The sequence below is a fragment of the Colias eurytheme genome, chromosome 15 (genome assembly GCF_061535395.1).
Source record: "Colias eurytheme isolate Ceu_HAF_F1 chromosome 15, ilColEury1 Martin Lab GWU primary, whole genome shotgun sequence".
Classification (NCBI taxonomy): domain Eukaryota; kingdom Metazoa; phylum Arthropoda; class Insecta; order Lepidoptera; family Pieridae; genus Colias; species Colias eurytheme.
The window spans coordinates 2,068,599-2,094,692 of NC_142994.1; positions in this window are offsets into that span (position 1 = coordinate 2,068,599).

A 26,094-nucleotide genomic window follows, 5' to 3' on the forward strand; every position below is an offset into this window, starting at 1 on the left:
TTAGTATCAGGTTATCTACAAACTAGTTCGCTTTTCTTCATAATAAAACATGTTCCAATATATCGAAAACCCAGTATTATTACTTGTTAAACAAGAGAACACCTAAAACATATTGAACTGTTCCCATAAGAACTTAACAAAGTAAACCCCGAAACATCGTACAAAAACAGTCTAGGTAACGTTGTAGATACCGTCGAGAAATTAATGCTACATCACAACATTTGCTTGAATATTCATAATGTTGGCTGAGTAATATTTACAAGGTATCCTGAAGCAGACGCAGTGTTCATATACTTGTTACTCACTGTTACGTCCGCGTACAGTGTTATGGTAATTTTGGGAAAACGTTGGACGGATGTGTTAATTTTACGAAAGCTACTCTTAGATGACGTAATTTGCGCTTGTATTGTGCTGCCACTTGAGAGGAAGGTTATTTTGCTGGTTGTTGGTGATACGAAATAGTTTAGAAAAATTAGGACGCGTTTTGCTCTTACTAGAGCAAGATATCGCATTATCATCGGCTGACCTAAATGAGTAATTATTCAGTAGTATTTGTAAGTTTTTTCATATTTTGTACTTTAACCGTATTTTAAATTCATTCTTATATCTTTACATATAACAAATGAATAACTTGAACACATTTCTAGGCTACCTTTGAATGCGAAATACATACATAAAAACAAAAATGTTAAACAAAAATTAAATTGATAGCTAAGTCATTGTAAATTAAAATTATCATTTCAAATTAACAACAGATTCAACAGTGGAAAACATCGGGATTTAGAAACAAAAAGTTCAACGAAATGTGTCATCCTTCAACCCGCTTTGTGGGAGGATTAGTAAAAGTCCTGAATTAATAAGCCATTTATTATTATGATAATCCTTTTCATTATTTATTATTTTCTATTAAAAGATTAGATACAGGTTATTATAGCTTTTAAGATCAAATTATTAAGCTGATATACTTATTCAAAATATTAGATTAGTAGACGATTATCTTCGAAGAGGATCAAATACAAGTTACAATTTGAAATATTTATCAGTCCATATTGCTTATTATTAATACTTACTTATAATTTTGTCTAGACCTTTATAATTATACCACACACAAAATTTAACATACTTTTTGGTGATAATTATTAGCTACTAGCTTTCCGCCCGCGGCTTCGCCCGCTTTGTCTAAAACCTAATAAATTATATACTAAAACCTTCCTCTCACTCTATCTATTTAAAAAAAACCGCATCAATATCCGTTGCGTAATTTTAAAGATTTAAGCATACAAAGGGACATAAGGACAGAAAAAGCGACTTTGTTTTATACTATGTAGTGATAGTGATGAGATGACATAAAGTCCAGCAAAAGTTTTTAGATTCCATTATTCATTGGAAATGGTATATTTTTATGACTAACTAAACAATTATCAGTTTACAGAACACAAAATTGTTAGATTTTAATACAAATTCAATACTTATATTTAGCAATAAATCATTAAAAGGAACTTAAACCCCGGTTCGAACGTAATTGGCTTGATTAATTGTAGCCTTATCGGCTTCAAATCGAGGTGTAATTTATTAATATTGAATAATAATATTAACTCAATTCCCGAGTATTTAATCGAGTTATTATAGTCTGTAAAGGTTAGTAATTTATTTAAGTAACTAGTTCGATTTTTAGTTTGTCATTAGCTTGTTTTGTAAAATGAAAAATCACTTTGAATCTTGACTTAAAATTTTATAAATACCTACTAGTATTTATTGGATATAATATTATGTTTACTTATATTATACAGCTGAAGAGTGTATTTGGTTTTTTTCAATTTAACACTGTCCATTTATCGAGGAAGGCCATAGGATATTATATTATCACCACATAGGCTATATAGAATCATCGCGCTAAGACCTCTATAATTAAAGATTTTTTTATCTGTGCTATTAAATTACTGTGCTGAAAGGAAAATAGACTCAAGGTCTAGAAAAAGCTCCACACGTTGGTCTCAGCTATTCTATTTTTTAATTAGAAATAAGACGACCACACAATACTAATTGCACATTATACTATTGTTATAGAAGCGTTTTAATTAAAACTTACTTTTTTACTTTTAATTCAAAGAAACGTCCAAGTACTTAAATCCTTTTGTGTATTTGTTGAAATCTTAACGAAGAATAATATTAGATTTTCAACGACATTCGCATGCGGTTTTAATTAATTTTCTTGATAAAATAAATATAAAAATATTTTAGTGATAGAAATAACTATAATGTTTTTTTTGTTTCACTGTTTTTATTTTAGAAAGACTTCATTCTATTTAAAACAATTGATTTAATACTTTGCTCTAAGCTGTGTTTTAGGTATTTAAAATATTTTTAATAATCGGCTAAATTTTTTAATTATTTGTTCATTTATTTTTGCCAATTTCATTATATAAAATTTTAAACCGTACAATATCATCAAATACTAAAGTTATCTATAGATTATTTTTCCGCCCAAATATCGACCAATAGAATTGCACCATTCGACGTCACGTGGTACAACCTACATGGTATTATACAGATAATTTTTTGAAAATTTTCTCTGGTCGTTGACGTCAAACTGACAGGTTCAATTCAATTTTGAAATTATTGGCCGACATTTGGGACGGAAAAATAATCTCCCGAATACCACACGAGCTTCAAAATTATCTGGCATTTCCCTCAAGGTTCCCTGCAAACAAATAAAGTCGTCAAGTTTTTCAGGAAAAATCACTCGCGCTTCGGGCTCGTGATTTTTTAACCTTGACTAAAAATTTGACTCCTTCATTTGTTTGCAACGAACCTATCGGAAAATACCCGATAATTTTGAAGCTCTTGTGGTATTATAAGTGATAAATATCTACACGTTGCCAAAAAGCGTGGATATTTCCTCGTCTCAAAAACAGGTCAGTGTCCTCAAACAATTCTTTCCAAAACGTCGTTCTGACTCGCCATTACTGATAACTATCTCATAAATCATGAAACGTGGAATACGTATCAATCATCCCATAGCCTCTACACTTAATACCTTTTGGGACGAGGAATATTTCTGCATTTACATAGTCTGGACCTTAGGCTTGTGTCCACGATCTTTTATCTAGTTATTAATTTACGTAGTAAATTACTGAAGGATAGGTTTTGGCAAGGATCGATTACATATAAGAATACTAGCGGTCCGCCCCGGCTTCGCCTGTGGTACCTACATGTTTAAACTATCCTATCTCTCAAGTTGGATCGAACTGCACTTATTATAATCGGTTAAGTGGTTTAGGAGTCCATTGAGGACAAACATTGTGACACGAGATTTATATAGTATATTAAGATGAGTGATTTTGTATCTTTATTTATGTAACTGAAGAAGTGTTTAGGATATTCGGGTGTTTAACTATGTAGATCTCTATATAAACCATGAAAATTATAACGATTAAAATGGAATGCGAAGATTTTATTTTACTGTGATAAAACAAAATCTATTAAACACAGAAAAAATATCTTCAAGTTACTATTCATTTGATTGGTTTCACAAATGACAACTATTTAATCTGACTAAACTGCTACAAAAAAGCATGTTACTTGATTCTTAGACAGTATCTTTTCGAAAGTCCGATTCAACTTCCGTCAGTTAATAGTTACAGTGACAAGCTGTGATTTATCATCAACCAGTTACCTCCATTGAGTGAAATGTTTCTATTATTTTAGTCAGTTTTTTTCGAAAAAAAAAGGATTAATACTAATATTAAAAAGCAGAATAGTTTGATTGTTTGTTCGCGTGAATTTCAGAAAGAACTGGTTCAAGAACCACAGGTCGGATTTGAAAAATTGTTTCACTGTAAGTCCATTTATCAAGGAAGGCTGTAGGCTATGTAATAATATACGTATACCTGCTAGTAGGCTATCTAATACCAATAGGAGCCGAGCACAGCGGGTAAAACCAGGGGCACAGCTAGTAAGTAATACTTATTTTTTCTAAACGGCTTGCTCTATTCATTCTCTAACAAGTATTATGTTCGCATATTCGTGGAGTGTTGACCTTAAGGCGAATAAGGAGTGGTTCGTATTATGATAATCAGATCACGTCGGGGCCTTTTAGATATGGTATCCCTTACAGAGATTTGAATAGATCCAACGGTACCTATGTTCGTGTAAACACCGCTTATGAAAATGTTTGGTTACTGTTGATCTTTTGATATCTCTGTTTTGATGTTTCACGTGAAATTGCAATACTTTCTAATTTCACTGAGTAACCATTACCTATCGATAAGACTATGATTGAATAGTATTTAATAGAATAATGGCGGATGGATTTCAATACATAATATTAGAATAAATTACATTTAAAACAGATCACTTTTGGAATAAATGATTAGAAATTATGTGTATTTTACTAGCGTATATTTAAACTCTACATAGTTGGGAGAGCTTTCTTTCACCATCGATTAATACCTGTTTAATAGTATCTTATATTTCCTAATGAGTAATAATATATCTTACTGCTTATAAAATGTACTGAAATTTATCGAAAAAATGTTTAGTTTTTTTATAAGTAATTTATAATATACGATATATTACAGTAACATGATAGTATTGTAGTATATAAATAAATTTGATTGCATTACTGTGTTTCAGATTAAAGTTAAAATGATTAAAAAAGTCACAATCAGTCAAATGCACAGCAGACGTACCTACCTATTAAAAATTAACAAAAACTGAATGAGGCTTCATTACGTATTCCATTGAAATGGCTGTTTACTTGAGATCAGTGTAACCTTTTAGCGACAAATGAGTAAACTTAATGAAGGCAATTTAAAACGTTTTTCAATTATTTAATGAGAATATTTCCAGATGGTTCGCGAATCTTCCTCTAATAAGTGAACTTACGTAATTTGTTGAGTACGATGAGTTCAGGGATTAAATGGATTTTAGAGTAAATGATGACTCGTTTATTATTGTGATTAATAGTTCATGTTTGTACTGTTTCACTTTGTGTTTCAAATATGAACTATTTTTGATAGCATTATAATTTTAAGACCGTTTTTTCTAAAGGTGATGTAGAAGAGTTGATTATATTATAAAGCCCAGTTATTAGGTAATTATTATTTTAATTATAAAAAGTCTAGAAGGAAAAAAATCATGAGTTATCTCAACAGTCAACAGTATTTATATTATGAAACTAGAGGTCCGCCCCGGCTTCGCCCGTGGTACATATTTCGCAATAAAAGGTAGCCTATGTCCTTTCTCGGGTATCAAAATATCTCTATACCAAATTTCATGCAAATTGGTTCAGTAGTTTAGGCGTGATTGAGTAACAGACAGACAGACAGAGTTACTTTCGCATTTATAATATTAGTATGGATTTGAAGGCTGAAAATGAAGTAGATAACTAAGACGAAAGCTTTCAAATCTTTAATGTTATTATGAAATTACGTTTTGGATGCTGGATATATCCTTTATTGCATTAACTAATTCGCTAAATATCTCCCGCCTTAAGCGCCAAATTCACACCAATTTTTTATTTATTTATTTATTTATTTTATTTATTCATACTTTATTGCTCTGACAAAGCTTAACTGGGAACTTAATCTAATTATAAATTAAAACAAATGGCGGTCTTATCGCTAAATAGCGATTTCTTCCAGACAACCAGACGTACGAATACGTTTTTGGTATTAAAATTTTTTATATTTTAATACCACCAAAATAACCAAGAAATAGCTTCTAAATAACAGTTTTTTGTTGTTCCGGTTACCGGTGTACCGTGATATATCGTAGCTTATACCTGGGAAGAACAGGCAATAAATAAGGCTTAACAGGTAAGACGCTGAATCTTGAATTTTATCGTCGACTAAATAACAACGTTTTTAGTTCCTTATAGTTTACTTGGTTTGTTTTAATACTTTTAATGTACGGCTTATAATTAGCATTCGATTTTGCTCCTTCAAGTAAAATAACAACATATTTTGATTTAGCCGAATTTGAATTTATAAAGAAGCAGTAAGCATCAGCAAATATTGAAAATATACCTAGATAATATTAAAAATACACTTAAAAAGTATTATAATATTAAAAATGTAAGAAAAGTGTTAGCGCATTAAAGAAAATGTGAATGAAAGTCGAATTTTCTTGTTGTTTCTCGAGTTTGTGAAGCAATGTTTTAGTCTATGTCTATTCGTATCTATTCGTATTTCTTCTAAGAATCTACATTAGCAAATTGCGGGGGACGTTCTAACGCAGGTATAAATTATTACTAAACTACGGTTACTGTTTTAAACAGCTTCCATACTATCTTCGATTAACTCTACTTATTCTCTGAACTAGAACTTCTTATAATTATTGCATGCTGTCATATTATGCAGCTTCATCCGAGTTTTATTTATCACAAATAAAGAAGAATGTATGATATTTTTAAATGCAATTTCTCTCTCGCCACCCCGAGTGTAGTCTGAAGTTTTCTGAACATTTTTAATCAATAATATAATAAAACATTTTTAAAGTCGTGTTTGCGAGTTTTTTATTCGATAAAGTTAAATTTAAATTATTAAAGGAATTATAAATTTTAATTATTAAAGGAGTACTTTTACGAATACTAGTTAGTATTTGATTAAAAGTTGATCGAAATTGTGAATTAAGACTAAATAAGTAGGATAGAATTATTTATTAAGCTAACAAGATATTCAGAGCAGTGAATGTATTATTTACAAAATATAAATATAAGGATACATATTACATAATATATAAGTATTTTAAAAATACAATTGACAATACAGGAATAATATTCCTCTTTAGAATCGTTTTTTATTAAAGTGAAACTTTTATTACATCGTCTCAAACTTTTTGGTCTGTGTAGCGCATGTCGCGTGTATCGCGGCTGCCGAGTAGGTATATCTACTCGGTAGCCGACCGTCACGCGACATGCGCTACACAAAGCAGTGTTCGGAACCGTTCGAACAGTTTCACTTTTACCCATCGAGATAGAATGTACTACGTACATATATCTCGATGCTTTTACCGTGGTTTCATAAAACCACACAACATTTTTTGATTTATATATTCAGGTACTTCTACCAAACTACAAACTACTAATCTTAGCTACTATTACCAAAGTATTAAAATGTAAATATATTTTATAGAAAGTTGCATGATTCACTCAAGCGTTTGTACTTTACTTTGAAAATTTTGCGAAAATTGTAATATACATATGAAATAATTGGCGCATAGTGACATGAATCCTAAGGGAAAAGTCATATTCATTGGGATAATTTTCCACACACTGAAATATGTTGGATTTTGTCTAAAATATTGTAGTAGCAACTTCATGTCATCCCTTTGTCTTTCATCTGCAAAATAATATAATTTAAAACTTTTTAACGTGACCTATATGAATAAAGATGGTTCAATCCAACTTTCATAATATATTTTTGTTCACATTCAGTAGGTCCAAAGCGTGAACCTGACTAATTTTCCTTGATGTTTGTTTTTATAGCATTTAAATGCTTTATAAATTAGAATTTTTTAAAGACTAGAAAAAAAAACAGTCACCAGACGGGATTCGAACCCGCGTAACTCCCCATGATATCCAATGCCGAAAACACGGGCCACATGATTGTATTTTACTCGATTTATTTAAATTTTACTTTTTTTTGGTTAATACATATTAACATTTATTAATAATCTAATATTCATCCTATTTTTACATTGTTCCAATGGTTGATTGTTGATTGTTATGGTTTACTTTCTTTCAAATAATTATAAATTATACTAAACTTACATGCGTCTGATGTTATTTTATTTGCAATACATATCTGAAGACGGTTCAAGTCCACAGAAATTACTTCGAACAGGCCTCCACAAAACGCAACAATCACTATGTAGTGTATCATACGTATAAATGATGCCAGTAGATTAATATTGTCAGCTAAAGCATCTGCTGAACATCGTTTTTTTTTTTGTATTTTTAAAGTATAGAAAAAATCAAGCGTTTTCTGCCATGCCGGGGCGACGCCTGATCCTCCTGATGCCTGGCCTCGCGGATAGCTGCAGAGTGGTCAGGCGTCGCCCCGGAATGGCGGAAAACGCTTGATTTTTTCTATACTTTAAAAAATATTAATAAAAAATTCGAATGCCATAAAACACTTAACAAAATCATTATTTATATCACTACATAGTATAAAACAAAGTCGCTTTCCCTGTCCCTATGTCCCTATGTCCCTATGTCCCTTTGTACGCTTAAATCTTTGAAACTACGCAACGGATTTTGATGCGGTTTTTTTTAATAGATAGAGTGATTCAAGAGGAAGGTTTATATGTATAATAACATTCATTTAATAGTGTAGAAGTACTGTTATTTTTGAGGTTTCTAATGTGATGTCGTAAAAAATTACATTTTTTTCGCTTACATTGCAAACGCAGGCTGAATCCTCCGAGTTTTATCAAAATAATGTACTAAGTATTATACACATTGAAAAGGTCTACAGAAAAGTCCGCGATGGTATATGTCTATCTCTTATGGATAACCCACAATAACTTTTTTTTGTCATTTACTTTTTACGACAAATAATGGATAATTTTCGAAGCGATTTTAACCAATACAGCATAAATCCTTAACCAATTAAATACCTTGAATACATTGTTCATTTAATATAGATCTATATGGCCCTTTACACCGTATGATTTAAGTGAATATTTTCGAAGATATTACAGATTTAAAAATTGCGGGACGTAGCGTTTGCGGCGGTACCGGCCGGCCGCCCGGCTATCTATTTTTTACACGCTTTTTATTAGTTTCACCTGTACCTGTATGTTTGTATGTTCGTTTGTAACCGACTTCTTTGGGCGCGATTTTGACCCACCTTAAACGGCCAGATTTCGTACAAACTTTGTAGATTTATTGAGGACCGATGACAATACACTAATTTGATAAAGCGTGTTTTTTAGTTTTTTTAAACTATCATTTATTCTGTAGTGTATTTAGTATCAGCATTGCACCCGTGCGAAGCCGGGGCGGGTCGCTAGTTTTAATCTAAAGTATTATTAAAGTCGAAACCTGTATCTGCAGAGAAAAACTTGTATAAAATACTTACTTCCATAGGATAACGTCACCAATGCTTGATATTCTATACAGCATATATTTATCAAAGAAAATACTGATAAAGAAAGAAGCTGAAAAAAATATCCATATAATCGAAACCCATACGAAAATGAAAATTTATATCTTTGATTATTTTTCCGACCCAAATATCGACCAATAGAATTGCACCATTCGACGTCACGTGGTACAACCTACATGGTATTATACTGATAATTTTTTGAAAATTTTCTCTGGTCGTTGACGTCAAACTGACAGGTTCAATTCAATTGTGAAATTATTGGCCGACATTTGGGACGGAAAAATAATCCCCCAAATACCACACGAGCTTCAAAATTATCTGGCATTTCCCTCAAGGTTCCCTGCAAACAAATAAAGTCGTCAAGTTTTTCAGGAAAAATCACTCGCGCTTCGCGCTCGTGATTTTTTAACCTTGACTAAAAACTTGACTCCTTCATTTGTTTGCAACGAACCTATCGGAAAATACCCGATAATTTTGAAGCTCTTGTGGTATTATAAGTGATTATTAATTTTTAAATATTAAATTAATATTTTCGAGGTAAATAAGTCATGCTTTCATTTTACCATAAGTTGAAATGGTCTCCCCACATCCTTAAAGCGATGCTGAATCCTCTCATATGACTGGATAGCTGCCTTAAGATTAAACATCGCTGGATTTAGCAACTCCCGTTCTAATTTCTTGATAAAAATTCGAAAACGGAAGGAATAAAGAGCAATTATTAACATGGGTGATATACGGCCAATATGACCGTACACCCTTAACAAGATAATAACTAGAATTGAATTATCAAAATGGTGCTTTGAGGAAACGTAAAATATATACATAGAAGAATAAAAAGATGATACCCAGAGAAGATAGAAAAAGAAGTATCTGACTATTTTCGAATAAGCTTTCTTATATATCCTGCTGTCTATTTTTGGATCGAAAACATAATAGTTTAATACATATTTATCCTCAGTATAAAGTGAAACTAAAAAATATATTATGTATTCACAAGATCGAACTACAATATTTACTGAAGGAATTTCGTTTTTAGAATGGAAAGTTAGGTACATAAAGGCAAAACAGTAAAGGAGAAATAAGTACTTGATGAGGAAAAACCTTCTAAAAATCGGCAAATCGCAATAAAAACCACATAAAATTCTTATATACATTAAAGATTGTATATTACAAACAAATTTCTCTGACATTTTGTTAGATATACGATAGGTTTAGTAAAGGTACTTAAAATAACTCTGAAAATGTATTTTCAAATATTTCTTTTTTAACCAACGCCTATCTTCAAATGCGTTTCATTTTATTGAGTGTTTCATTACTTAAAATTGAGCTGATATCACATGCATCACATAATTATTTGAACGCAAAAAAAAAATTAACATAAGTAGATATCCATAATAGTAATTTAGTCTACAGCTGTTAATCTAAGATCTTGAAAAAGAAAATGGATTAAGTTCATATAATAATTATTAATACATAGTAATAACGTAATGCAGTAGCACTCACATAAAACTATTTCACGCTAAACCATTCCCATACCTATAGGATTAACGACACAAATTGGAGCGATGATGTTTTCTAGCCCAATTTGTGTCGTTATCGCGTTTAGTTGTTCTGGTTGTCATTAACAGTAGAAGGTATTAATAATAATAATTAATGAAATGCAAAAACATGAAAGAAAAATTTATTCCACACATACATAGTTTAATAATTTTTCGACATCCACACAAATAATATTACTAAATAGCCTAGTGAATAGAGTTTAAGTGCGCATTTAAGTTTTTGTATTTTTATTGTTTATCATTTGCGAAAATTGTAACATGCATATGAAATAATTAGTGCTTAGAGAAATGAATCCTAAGGGAAAAGATATATTCATCGGGATAATGTTCCACACACTGAAACGTATTGGGTTCACCTCAAAATATTGTAACAGCGCCTTCATGTCTGCCTTTTGCCTTTCATCTGTAAAAAAGGATATAAATACTTTAAAGTGTTAGAGCGAGCCAGTTTATACCGTGTGTCTCAAAAAAAGACAATCTAGCGGTGGCCCAAAAAAGAAGGTCTAGCGGTGGCCCATAAAATCAAGTTTTTTTTTTCAATTATTCACTTCAAGATGCCAAGAAAATAAATTTGCTTCTAAACATTGAGTTACTATGTACTACGTACTAGAGAGGACATCGCTACTACACTATTTGTAACACGAGTTAGAGTCAATCGTCTCAAACCATTTTTTTTGCTACATTGATTGGTTTTAATTGATAAGTTTATTCATATTTTTTTTTAATAAGATAAACAATATTTATTTGTTACATTGATTGGTTTGAATTTATAAGTATTAGGAGGCAGAATATCTACAAAGTGTATGACTCACTAGCCGCCACGCGTCGCCGCGCTTGTCGTATAAATTTTGTTCGTGGTGTCCTCTCTATACGTACCTTGTAATAATACCTCAATGCTTCTAAACTACAAAAAATTACACAACATACATATTACATGTGGGTGATTAGTAGATTGTTAACAGGTGCTCCACCTCAGGGCTACCATTTTACCATCTTTCCAGGGACACCCTGTATAATATGAGAGCCCAGCACGCTTCGGCACGAATTGGACCTCCCTTGGTGCGAGTGCACCGTGGGAGGTGTAATCTTGAACTTAAAAATGTAGTTTTTATAGGGTAGAGTCAAGGTGTGATATTACTTCTTCCCTACAGAGGAGATGGTAGAAATTTTTATCGATCGTCTGTGAGTGTGAAGAACTAATCCTATATTTTTTCAAAAGTTCTGAGATATCAAAGCCAAAAAGGTGCAGTTGAATTAAGAACCTCCTCCTTTTATGTTGATTAGTTATATTAAGCTTACATGCATCCGATATAATTTTATTCGCCAAACATAGTCGTAGACGATTCAAATCCTCTGAAATAACTTCAAACATGCCTCCACAGTAGATTATGATTAGTATATAATTTATCAATCGATATATCGCAGCAGCAATGATCACAAGATCATCCGGTTTACCTATGGACAACATTTATTTATTTATTTATTAGATTTAATTCAGGTGACAGGCAATAAATTGTACAAACTCATTGGATAATTTAACAAAAGGAGTCTTATTTTGTTAATTATACCTACTATACTAGCTTTCCGCCCGCGGCTTCGCCCGCTTTGTCTAAAACCTAATATATCATAATATACTAAAACCTTCCTCTTGAATCATTCTACCTATAAAAAAATCCGCATAAAAATCTGTTGCGTAGTTTTAAAGATTTAAGCATACATAGTGACATAGGGACAGAGTACGCGACTTTGTTTTATACTGCATTGTGTAGTAGAACAAATACACTTAAAATAACTTTTTAGACATATTCGTTTATACAAAAGAATATATTTTAAGTCTTAGGGCCGATTTTTCAATGCTTGGATAAAACTTATTCGTCCAATAAAGTATTACACGATACTATTAAAAACTCACGTTAACTGTCAAATATGGGCAATTACAATACGTTTTTTAAATCGTAGTTTTATACATTATTCGACGAATAAGTTTTATCCAAGCATTGAAAAATCGGCCCTAAGTAGAAGAACCAAAATTACACATACCTCCAACGAACCTTATCATCATCTGATATTGTAGACATAATATATTCAATAAACAGAATACAGATAAAGCAAGTATCTGGAAAAAAACTATTATTATTAACTTTTATCATGAACATTTATGATAACATTGTTTATATTTGTATATGTTTATATTTACCATAAGTTTAAACGGTTTCCCCACGTCCTTAAAACGTTGCAGAATCCTTTCATATGACTCGATAGCTGCATCTACATTAAATTTCGCAGGATTTTGCAGTTCCCTTTCTATCTTGTTAGTATATATTCGAAAACGACAGGAATAAAGAGCTATAACTAGCAATGGTGCTATACGGCCACAATCAGCCATCAACCTTAATGATGATCCAATCAAATACGAAGAAGAAAAACTGGATATTACAAGGGACAGGATTATTAAAATTCCATAATATAAGGAAAACAATAGACCAAGATACCAAAAAAAATATTTCAGTATTTTTGAATATGTCTTTTTATATTTCATTGTGTCGATTTTAGGATCAAACACAAAATAGTTTAAGACGTAGTCGTCTTCGGTGTAGAAAGAAATTAAATGATAAGTGAAATATTCACCAGAACGAGTTATCATATTGATTAAAGGAATATAATCAGTTCTCGCATTGATGGATACGTACGCATAAACACATAGGTATAGTATAAATAGATATTTGATATGCCAAAATCTTTTCAAGATCGGCAAACCACAATAGAAACCGAACAAAATTCTCACATACATTATTGATTGTATTTTACAAACATATTTCTCTTTCATTTTTTTAGGCGGTTGTTCTAGTAATGTTAATTAAAATAGTTTTGTAGTGTGGAAGTTGGTTCAATTGAATTACAAATAGTGACTTATGGGCTTTTTATTAATATTATATTTTCTAGATTATGCTTATCTTCAATGTGTTTCATTTGGTTGAGTGTTTCATTCAAATATAGTGGTGATAATAAATACACAAGTACTATTAATTAAAACATAAAAAATCGAATATCTGCTTTTTTACTAACCCATGTTACAATGTTAATATTTTGAACTATTCAGCCAAAGTAATCTAGAGATAGAGATCTCGATGATCAAAGAAAGTATGTATACAAGGTGTAATGAAACGCAGAAATAAAACCAAAAAACATTTCTTATAAAATAATAATTTATATTGAGAAAATACTAAATCGATATAAAAACAGACAGAAAAACATTTAAATTAAATTCGAATATTTGAGTGAATTCTATATTATTCTTTTGAATCTACTTAAGTCAGTTATTTTTTGTTCATAATTTGCGAAAATTCTACTATGCAAATAAAGTAGTTAATACTTAGCGAAAAGAATCCTAAGGGAAAAGCCATATTCATCGAGATAATGTTCCACACACTGAGTGAGACATATCTTCTTATATATAAAAATGAATCGCAAAATGTGTTGGTAAGCGCATAACTCGAGAACGGCTGAACCGATTTCGATAATTCTTTTTTTATTATATTCCTTGAAGTAAAAACGTAAATATGTACCACGGGCGAAGCCGGGGCGGACTGCTAGTTATTAATATTATAACGATTGTAAAACCACTACCTATGTGTTTGTTTCTTTGTTCTTAATAATTTGCGAAAATTGTAACATGCATATAAAATAGTTAATGCTCAGAGAAAGAAATCCTAAGGGAAAAGTCATATTCATCGGGATAATGTTCCACACACTGAAATTTGTTGGATTCACCTCAAAATATTGTAACAGCGCCTTCATGTCTGCCTTTTGTCTCTCATCTGTAAAATAATATTAAAATCATTGTTTCAGCTGATAGAAATGCTATATTTTATACTTTTTTAGACAAGGAATTTGTAGCATAAAAAATTATTAGTTTCTAGGTATAGCAAGCTTACACGCATCCGATGTAATTTTATTCGCCAAACATAATCGTAGACGATTCATATCCTCTGAAATCACTTCGAACATGCATCCACAATATATTATAACTGTTGCATAATGAAATATACGAAATGTTGCAGCAATTATAAACACCAACACAATTGATTTATCTGTAAACAAAACACATTTTACACGAACGTTATAAAATTAGATTTAGATGCTGCAACTATTATGTTAAACTGTGCATTATTTTTGAAAAGTAACTTCTGTAGGCGCGTTGGGAGTGAAATTTCAAGGTTGCGACATGGAAATATCGTCACGGGATGGAGTAACGCGACGATTTTTAAACGACTTCAAAAAAAAGGAGGAGGTTATCAATTCGGCCGGTATGTTTTTTTTTTTTTTTTTATATGTATGTACAACGATTACTCCGTGGTTTCTGAACCGATTTACGTGATTCTTTTTTTGTTCGATGCGGGATGGTGCCGAATTGGTCCCATAAAAATTTTATTCGGATAGGCCCAGTAGTTTTTATTTTATGAGCATTTTTGTCTGTATTTGTAAATGTTGCAAGTGCAAGTTTGAAGTCGGTTGTTTTTAACGCAGTTATTGACTTGTGATATCTTTGAATCTTGCCAAAGAAGTTTCAATTCTTACACGTGTGCTCGGCATAGGTACACGTTCTTTTTTCCATTCCAAATAACAAGGATAAGGGTAAAACAACTGAACTACAGTACAACTTACAAGCATAGCGTGTGTATTCTAACAAAATAATATTATGTAAGACAAATGTATTATTAAGCACGGTGATTGTCAAGTACAGATCCATTGGTGGGTCAAGTGGATACCTTGAAAGTTCATAAAAAAATTACATTCACTTTCTCCGCTATGAAAATTTATCAGGTAGGTAAACAATCACTCTCTAGATACAATGGTAAAGCAATTAATGTTGAATACTTTTGGCTTACGCAAGAAACAGAGCACATAACACATACCTACCTCCACGGAAAGTCCTCAATACTATTTGATATTGTACACATAAAATATTCAGTAAACAAAATATTGACGCTGAAAGTAACTGAAAAAATAGTATAGGTATTATTTGGCAGACAAGTATAAAGTAAAGAACATTTCAAGTAGATTAAGATCATATTAACAATTTTACCATAAGTTTCACTGGTTTCCCCACGTCCTCAAAGCGTTGCTGAATCCTCTCATACGACTCGATAGCTGCCTTTACATTGAAATTCGTTGGATTTTGCAACTGCCTTTCTATCTTGTTGGTATAAATTCGAACCCGATAAAAATAAAGAGCTATGACTAACAAAGGTGATATACGACCACAGTCGGCAATCAACCGTAGGGAAGATCCAATAATAGGCGTATACATCAAACTGGACATTAAAAGAGAATAAATTAAAAAAAACACATAATATAGAGATACCATTATGCCAAGGTAGCAAATGAAATACCGAACTATTTTCGAATACGATTTTTTATATTTCAAACTGTCGATTTTTGGATCGAAAACATAATAATTCAATACATACTTATCTTCAGTGTAAAATGAAATAATAAAAAATGAAAAATATTCTAATGATCTAATGATGATATCAAATAGAGAAGCACTATCAGTATGAGTATGTATGTAGATTGTAATGAATACATTTACAAGTGGGTAAAGAAAAAATAGATATTTCAGGAAGAAAAGCCTTTTAAAAATAGGCAAAGAACAATAAAAACCACAAAAGAGTCTTAAATACATTACTGAGTGTATTTTACATACAAATTTCTCTTCCATTTTGCTGGGCCTTCGTTATAATAATGGTATTTCAATTCACTATTAAGGTCAATTCAATTTTATATTATAACAATGTAGAACTTAAATATAAATGTTACATTTTCTAGAAAATGTTTATCTACTAATATTTCATTACTTTGAGTGTTCAAATTTCGTGACTATAACTCATACTCGCATTTATAAAAAAACTAGCTTTCCACCCGTGGCATCGCCCGCGCAGTCAAAGTAAAACCCGCATAGTTCCCGTTCCCGTGGGATTTCCGGGATACAACCTATCCTATGTCCATTCTCGGGTATCAAAATATCTCTATACCAAATTTCATGCAAATTGGTTCAGTAGTTTAGGCGTGATTGAGTCACAGACAGACAGACAGAGTTATTTTCGCATTTATAATATTAGTATGGATACACAATATCAAACATATTGGCTATTTCAAATAATAAAGAAGGTTATATTATAAACACCTCTCCAGCCCAGTGAAATAAATACGACCATTTTCCATGTATGCTTATGTAGTGCAAATTGATTCACAATTTGGGCATAGTAACCAATCTTATAGAGCAGTGGTGGCTCAGTGGTGAGACCTCGGACTTCGAATCGATAAGTCCGGGGTTCGAGACCGGGCGAGCGCGCAGGAAATAAATTGATTTTTCAATTTATCTGCGCATGTTGTAACATCACCACTGCTCGAACGGTGAAGGAAAACATCGTGAGGAAACCGACATGTCGAAGAATTAAAAAGTTCAACGACATGTGTCATCCGCCAACCCGCACTTGGCCAGCGTGGTGGATTATGGCCTGTACCCTCATAGGAGGCCCGTGTCCCAGCAGTGGGAACGTATATGGGCTGATGATGATGATGATGAACCAATCTTAATATACATAATATATAAATCTCGTGTCACAATGTTTGTCCTCAATGGACTCCTAAACCACTTAACCGATTATAATAAAATTCGCACACCATTTGCAGTTCGATCCAATTTGAGAGATAGGATAGTTTAAACATGTAGGTACCACGGGCGAAGCCGGGGCGGACCGATAGTAATTTATAAATATTAAAGCAATTAATTTTCATTTGATTTTCTATTCTTTTTTTCCAATCTTCAACCCTTTCCTTATCTCTTATCTTATCAAGATATTTACAGACCCTACCTCTGAATATGTTCATGGGCGGTAGAAATCTGTTACTGTCACGACGACCACAGCGAACCAACAGCTCAATTCGACTCTAATATAAATAACTAGCTTTCCGCCCGCAGCTTCGCCCGCGTTTTCAGATAAAAACCCGTTCCCGTAGGATTTCCGGGATAAAACATATGCTATGTCCTTTCTCGGGTATCAAAATATATCTATACCAAATTTCATGCAAATTGGTTCAGTAGTTCAGGCGTGATTGAGTAACAGCAGACAGACAGAGTTACCTTCGCATTTATAATATTAGTATGGATTATAAACGCTAGTAGTAACGCAGTAAATATTCATGTCAAGATACTTTAAACATTTTTCTATCCTGTTTTGAATTTTGAATAGGGGTTTCACAAAAAATTGCTTAGTCGTAACGTTTATAGTATAGTGTAATATAAGAATATCTATACTACTTATAATAAATCTGTAGAGAGGCCAATTCTGTACATGAAATATATTTAAAAAAAACTATGAAGGGGTGATAAGGGATCGCTACTGATGCCAAAAATGCAATCAGTAAAATTTTTGTCTGTCTGTCTGTCTGTCTGTCTGTCTGTCTGTATATTCGTTATAGAAACAAAAACTACACGACGGATTTTAACCAAATTTGGCACAATTATTCTTCATACTCCTGGGCAGGTTATAGTAAAAGAATCATGTAAATCGGTGTAGAAACACCAAAGTTATACATGAAATACGATATAAGTCATCGCGCGAGAATACAGAATCATGCCATAAGGATTATTTTTGTGTATCAGTTGCCGCGTTCGACGCGCTGCGCGGCGGGAGCTATAAAAAGGCGGCGGGTCCGCACCCGTTTCGCGTTGTCACGGCATCACGTGTGAACGGCTGAACCGATTTCGATAATTCTTTTCTATTATATTCATTGAAGTACGAGGATGGTTCTTATGTAGAGAAAACGTAAATATGTACCACGGGCGAAGCCGGGGCGGACCGCTAGTTGAAAATAAAATTAAAAAGTCTCTGGTCTATAATCCAGAGGTGGCGCGAAAAATCTGTGATGGCGGGTGCCTTACAAAAAAATAGTGTAATGAAATTCAAATTAAATACAATAAAAAACAATATTTATTTATAATACAAAATATTCATTTTTATTAGCTTTTAAATAACAAAAACGATTAAAAAATATCCACACAGATTTTTAATTATCCTTAGATAATATACATTTAATTCACTAAAAACATATCAAAGTAAAGTGAATTCTAGAACATTGATATCCACTTATGTTTTTGTTTCTTTATTGTGCATAATTTGCGAAAATTGTAACATGCATATAAAGTAGTTAATGCTGAGAGAAAGGAATCCTAAGGGAAAAGACATATTCATTTGGAAAATCTTCCATACACTGAAATGTGTCGGATTCACTTCTAAATATTGTAACAGCATCTTCATATCTGCCTTTTGTCTTTCATCTGCAAACAATATGATTATTATTTACTTTAATAAATAAATACGTACTTTATAAGCGGAAGTTTTAAGCGATTGAATAGTTACTATCGCGGGCCTTGGGCGCGGCGACCACATGTAAAAATTCCGTAACGAAATAACCTAACAACCACCACTCCGACCGGCAAAGCGGTGAAATTTTTTATGCTATGCAATAGCTTTTCCGCGGCAGTCTCCAAGTGCCACACGTCTTTTTAATATTAAAATTTTAATTTCAAGTTATTACATGCATCCGATGCACCTTACGTTTCTCGAAACAGGTAGGAATCGGGGAAATCTAATCTAATCATAGCAAAATAATAGATATGCTTAGGATTAATAATTAATTATAGGCAACCCCATTAGGCACATTCTACCAAACTTCTTTAAAATTAAAATTATTTCAGTTTCGAGTTATTAGCAAGCTTACATGCATCCGATGCAATTTTATTCACCAAACATAGTCGTAGACGATTCATATCTTCTGATATCACTTCGAACATGCCGCCAAAATAGAAAATAACCAGTGTATAATTTATTGTACGGAGTGCTGAAGTGATGATAAGCGCATATTGATTTGTTTTATCTGTGAAAAATGATATTAACATTTTTTAAATAACGTTATTAAACAGATAAAATACTATTTCAAACACATTTTTATGTCTATACAGGATGTCCCACCCTTGTACTAAACTTTAAGGAACTTAACGTTTGGCATACGCTGGTTTAAAAATAGGCGTAAAATCCATACCCTTTTTTTAATAAGATGTCTTCAACTCTATGTGTACAATGTACATGCCTAACTGGAATCCGACCATCTCTGTCTACCGTACGCATGCGTATTTTTTAAGTTATCTTTGTATGTAAAACTATCAGTTTTATTCCACTTTGTACACTGATGGTAAGACACCCATATTAATTAACACCTAGACATAGAGATCGCTCTAGAAGAATTTATTTGATTCAAGAAAATATTTGAGTGATGAACATCGGTTCATCACTCAAATATTTTCTTGGAATGCAGTGACACTACCAACCAAGCCAACCAGTCTAAACACTTCTTCTTCTTCTTTGTTTCCGTGTGGTTTTTAACTAGACATAAGTGTATTTCAATTAAAGCTCTTTGTTACAACAAACTTTATACAGAACACATACCTCCATAGAAATATTCCCATATTACTTGATATTGTACACATAAAATATTTATAAAACAAAATGTTGATGTAGCAAGCAACTGCAAAAAACTATCAATTAGTACTCACATAATTTTTGTTCTGTGAAAATAAAATTCGGATATTTTGTTAAAAAAAAAAGATAATATTATTGTGAAGTATTTCAAATTACGAGTACGACTCGCACTTAATAATTAGGCTGTGTGTTGTGTGACTTGATTACTGTAATAAAACTTGTTCATTTACCAAAAGTTTCAACGGTTTCCCCACATCCTCAAAGCGTTGCTGAATCCTCTCATACGACTCGATAGCTGACTTTACATTGAAATTCGATGGATTTTGCAACTCCCTTTCTAACTTCTCTGTATAAATTCGAATACGACAAGAATAAAGAGCTATAACTAACAAAGGTGATAACCGACCATTGTCCGCGATCAACCTTAGCGAAGCTCCAATCACATGAACATAATCGAAATCGAATATTAGAAAGGAAAAACATATGAATGTAAAATAATAAAGACTTGTCACTATAACAAGGTAGCAAAAGAAATATCGCAGTATTTTTGCATAAGTTTCCTTATATTTCATGCTATCGATTTTTGGATCGAAAAGATAGAACTTTAAAACATACTCGTCTTCAGTGTAAAATGAAATTAAAAAATATGTGAAATATTCAGTAGATCGAGCTAAAATATTTAAAAAAGGAATGTAATCGGTTTGATTATATATGTGGATAGTTAAGTATAGATAAATAAATGGGTGTAGAGATAATAGGTACTTGATGAAGGAAAACCTTTTGAAAATCGGTAAAGCACAATAAAAACCACAAAAAAGCCTTAAATACATCATTAGTTGTATTTTACAAACAAATTTCTCTTCCATTTTGCTGGGCCACCGTTATAATAATGGCATTTCAATTCACTATAACGGTCAATTCAATTTATGTTTTTATCAATATGTAATAATATGAGATAAGGTTAGAAAATTCTAATCTTCAAATATCTTTAATTATGTTGAGTGTTCTATATTACAAGTAGGTATTGTAACGATGACAAAAACTCGTAATTATTAAAAACTAGATTCCACCCGCGGCTTCGCCTACGTTTTATCCGTTTGATCCCGTCCCCGTGGGATTTACGGGATAAAACCTACCCTATGTGTTAATCCAAATTACCCTCTATATTTATGCTAAGTTTCATAGTAATCGGTTCAGTAGTATTTACGTGATAGAGTAACAAACATACACAATCCTCACAAACTTACACATTTATAATATTGATGTTTTGCATTAAAACAAAACATGTATTATGTGTCGAATAAAACACACAGCGTTGGATGAAGAAAGCAGTCTATGAATCCTATATATCTCTATGAAAATAGGGTCACCTTACCGAATATCGATGGATCTTTCACCTCACTAGCAAGAGCGCGTCCCTAGTATGTCATCTGTCATCGCCTTTGACATCGCCTTTGAAGCGCTGTCATCTGCCAAGCTCATAGCATCTTCATCAGCAAGCATTAAACTGCAACGCTGTGTGTTTTATTCGACACATAATACATGTTTTGTTTTAATGCAAAACATCAATATTATGTGTCTTTCTAAAACACACAGTGTTGGATGAAGATGTGTTTGATATCTGCTGGTGAAGGAAGACATACAAACGCTATGTTGAAAATAAATTATCTTGTTAATATTGTAATGCCTAAGAGTGCTGTATTAACAACTTAAATTTCATTCCTTACAGAATGTTAAATGAACCTGTTGTATTGTAAAATAAAGTTATATTTTAAATTCTAAAAACAATACAAGGGGGTTATGTAGCAACAACAAAATTGTTTTTCTTTCCTAACCATATATCCTCTAAAATCGGACCAGTAAGTAGTTCCTGAGATTAGCGCGTTCAAACAAACAAACAAATTCTTCAGGTTTATAATATTATTAGATGAAAAAATTAGAAAGAAAAAATCCAAAAATATTTTCATATAGGTTTAATATCCACAATAATTTAATTCCCAACTAAAACACAAAAAAATCAAATTAATTTTAAAACGATCGTAAAGTCTACTTATGTTTTTGTTTCTCTACTGTTCATAAGTTGCATAAATTGTAACATGCATATAAAGTAGTTAATGCTGACAGAAAGGAATCCTAAAGGTAAAGACATGTTCATCGGGATAATGTTCCACACACTGAAATGTGTCGGATTCACCTCAAAATATTCCAACAGCGTCTTCATGTTTGCCTTTTGAGTTTCATCTGCAAAATGATATGATTATAATCGGAATTCGTAACATAAAAATTAAAAACACTGCCAAGCACACGTGTCACAAGTGAAACTTCTTTGGCAAGATTCAAAGATACGAAAATCGTCGTCTCCATGACGTGACAGTATTGCCATGACACGACCAATTTTAACACGCGCCTAAAGAAGTTCCACTTCAAAAAGTTATGTAACTAGGAAAATTATCTTACATGCACCCGATATAATTTTATCCGCTAAGCATAGTCGAAGACGACTTATATCCCCTGCAACCAATTCGAACATGCCTCCACAATAGATTATAACTAGCATATAGTTTATCGCGCGAAACGCTGAAGCAAGGTTTAGCGCAACTTTATTTGGTCTGTCTGTGAACAATTTCATTTATTTCTGATCATAACTAAATTAAAACAAGTAAATAGCTTACACATATCTTCTATGAATATACAAAAGAAACAAGACTAAAATTTTCACTGTGCTGCCTTATTGTACCCTTATATAATATATATTATTTACTAGCCGCTCCGCGCGGTTTCACCCCCGTGGCTCCTGTCCCTTTGGTCGTAGCGTGATGGTATAATAGCCTATAGCCTTCCTCGATAAATGAGCTATCTAACACCGAAAGAATTTTTCAAATCGGACCAGTAGTTCCCGAGATTAGCGCGTTCAAACAAACAAACAAACAAACTCTTCAGCTTTATAATCTTATATATAAAAATGAATCGCAAAATGTGTTGGTAAGCGCATAACTCGAGAACGGCTGAACCGATTTCGATAATTCTTTTTTTATTATATTCCTTGAAGTACGAGGATGGTTCTTATGTAGAGAAAACGTAAACATGTACCACGGGCGAAGCCGGGGCGGACCGCTAGTATTAGTATAAATATACAAATCATCAAACTAGTGATACGAATGCGTTTTAAGATGCTTTCCTATAATCGTGTACCTCGTGTACCATACTGTGATAGTGTATTTGATTTAACTAGATAACACTTTAGAAATTATGTTCTCGTCTAAAACACAATACATACCTTCCTGGATAGTCCACACTATTCCTTGATATAGTACGTTTAAAATATTTATCAAACAAAATATCGACGTAGCAAGCAACTGCAAAAACAATTTATTAATAGAAACACAATCTTGTATTCTGTGAGAAAAAAGTATACAGGTAAAGGCTAATATTATGAAATATTAAAATTATAATTTTTAAAGTTTATCATTTATTCCAATACGTTGGGATTAGTAGATATTTTTTTAGAAAATTTCGCTCATTTACCATAAGTTTCAACGGTTTCCCCACGTCCTCAAAGCGTTGCTGAATCCTCTCATACGACTCGATAGCTGCCTTTACATTGAAATTCGATGGATTTTGCAATTGCCTTTCTATTTTGCTGGTATAAATTCGAATACGGCAGAAATAAAGAGCTATAACTAAAAAAGCTGATATACGACCACACTCGGACATCAACCGTATCGTAGATCCGATGAAAAATATATAATTAAAACCGTCTTTTATGAAAGAAGGAAATACGAAACTAACATAAAACATGAATATCAATACAACAAGATAACAATAGTAATATCGTAGTATTCTCGAATAAGTTTCCTTATACTTCATGCAATCACTTTTTGGATCGAAAAGATAATACTTTAAAATATACTTGTCTTCAGTGTAAAATGAAATTAAAAAATATGTTAAATATTCAGCAATTCGAAGTGAAATATTAAATACCCTTACATTATCAGGTATAATATTTATGAATATACTTAATGATCCGTAAATAAATGGGTACACAAAAAATAGGTACTTGATGAAGGAACACATTTTAAAAATCGGCATGGCAAAATAATAACCACAGAAAAGTCTAATATACATTAAATATTGGATTTTGCAAACAAATTTTTCTTTCATTTTGTGAGGCTGACGTTCTGTCTGTTACTTCTTTAATACATTTCTAGTTATCGAAGCTGATTCCATTGTAAATAGCTATTAAGATTATCAGCTCGTCTTTCATTACATTGAGTGTTCCATTATTTTAATATTATGATAACAAAATTAAATACAACTCCTAATTATTATAGTAGAAATGATTTATATAGAAATATTATTATTGTAAGTTGATAACACTTCATTTTTTATATTTTTTACCAATGAAGAAGAAAAAATAATTTGGAAAATCCAAAAGTGCACGCCTCATAATTTTTTTTTAATAAATATTTATTAATTATTATTTTTGTTTATTTAATAACAATTAAACCACATCGAATCAGACCCTGAAAAATGAAAGGGTTCTATTCCTGAGCATACTCAAGCGTAAGAGAAAAAAAAAGACTCGATTAGTAAAGTATTTCGGTCGCTATCGTGTTAACAAGAAAAAGGATCCGCACATACAGACACACGGACGTCCAAGACAGAACTTTTTTAAACTGTTTTTTAACTAGTTTAAATAACAAAAATGACATCAAAAATATCATGAACGTTAAAAATAGTGTTTTTTCTTAATATGTGTGTGTATGTATTATCTTACAAGTGCAATGTATGATACATAAAGACATTTTAAGTTTGAAAAATCAGATGTTTTGCGCGAAGTGATAGTAGTACCCACCTCAACGCTTCGCTTATGAGGCGTGCAAAACATTTATTATTAATGCTATTGTGACCACACAATCTTTATCGCATATTTTAAGTGAAAAAAAGACGTGTGGCACTCGGGGACTGCCGCGGTAAAGCTATTGCATAGCATGCCTTTAAGCCACACCTCCGTGTCCGTCGGAGTGGAGAGCGTGAGGTTTTTTCCTTACGGAATTTCTGGATTCGGTCCCCGCGCTCAAGGCCCGCGATAGAAGCTATGCAATAGCTTAATAAAATAAAAATTATGTGATGACATCATTCATATGGTGCAAAAAAAGATGTGCCTTTGCTTAATTTTCACCAAATACAAAAAATAAAGTTCTAACGTCTTATGTACATGTATGTACATGACATGATATTTACCTACAATAATGTACCTACTCGCACTATTTTTCTAATCACAACTAGCAACTAAATTCAAATTCAAATTCAAATTCAAATTCAAATTCAAATTCAAATTCAAATTCAAATTCAAATTCAAATTCAAATTCAAATTCAAATTCAAATTCAAATTCAAATTCAAATTCAAATTCAAATTCAAATTCAAATTCAAATTCAAATTCAAATTCAAATTCAAATTCAAATTCAAATTCAAATTCAAATTCAAATTCAAATTCAAATTCAAATTCAAATTCAAATTCAAATACAAATTCAAATTCAAATTAATTGTTTTACATAGATAACTAATTATTAAACCGATTTATACATTTATACCATTATTATTATATTATTGTTTATATAACAAGCATTTCAGTCTTCAGTTTTCAGTCATTTTGCTAGGCTGTCGTTCTAATAATGTTATTATACATTTCGAGCATTGGAGCCGATTGAGTTAAGTAGCTTTATAACTATTATATATATTATAATCTTTAAATTATAATTGCGTCTTTCATTATGTCGAGTGTTTCATTATTTTAATATTACGGTGATAACACATAAAACTCGTAATTATTGTACAACCTACCTACTGCAACCTACAGGGAAATATATACAAAC